Below are 638 nucleotides of genomic sequence, written 5' to 3'. Positions count from 1 at the left end.
TTATTCAGAGTAATTTTGAGTGAGTCTTTTGACTCACTCTTCCAGCCATGCTTCTCTCTTGCTGTTTGTCAGATGTGCATACTTGAAATCAGTCTCAGGTTCAACAATAAAGGTTTCGTCATTCATCATCACTTTTGAAAGGGAACCTGTAAAAGAGTTGTAACTTCTGTTCAGGTCAAATGGAGAGCAAGTCAGAAAGAAGTGGTTAAGACAAAAAAACTAAATTATTATATGCATATGTTATGCATTTGTTTAGCATTTTTCTTTAGATTCCTCCAGACAACTCGTATTAAAGAACTACATCCATTCAAATACTGACAACACAGATACAGACTGCCTGCAGCCTTCTGCTGTAGTCACTGTACATACTGTACCTCAACAACTGTCTGCCTTATGTTGTCCACGTTCAGAACGACACTCGCGCTCTCACTGTCAACTTGGAAGAAGTTTAGTCTGATTCTAATGGGTGATAATGTGTCATCCACACATTTCTGCAAGAAAAAAAAACAGTCATGCATATTGTTGAAAAAACTTTCAAAAAGCACAAAGATTAAAATGGCAGATGAATTGAGAAATTTGTAAAGAGAGATAGATAATAGACAGCTTGGCGATATCCAACACTCATAAACGTGAATATG

Source organism: Morone saxatilis, unplaced genomic scaffold (assembly GCF_004916995.1).
Source record: "Morone saxatilis isolate NCDOM2014 unplaced genomic scaffold, NCSU_SB_2.0 Contig11, whole genome shotgun sequence".
Classification (NCBI taxonomy): Eukaryota; Metazoa; Chordata; class Actinopteri; family Moronidae; genus Morone; species Morone saxatilis.
The sequence above is the reverse complement of the archived record's forward strand: the minus strand, read 5'-3'. Positions refer to the sequence as shown.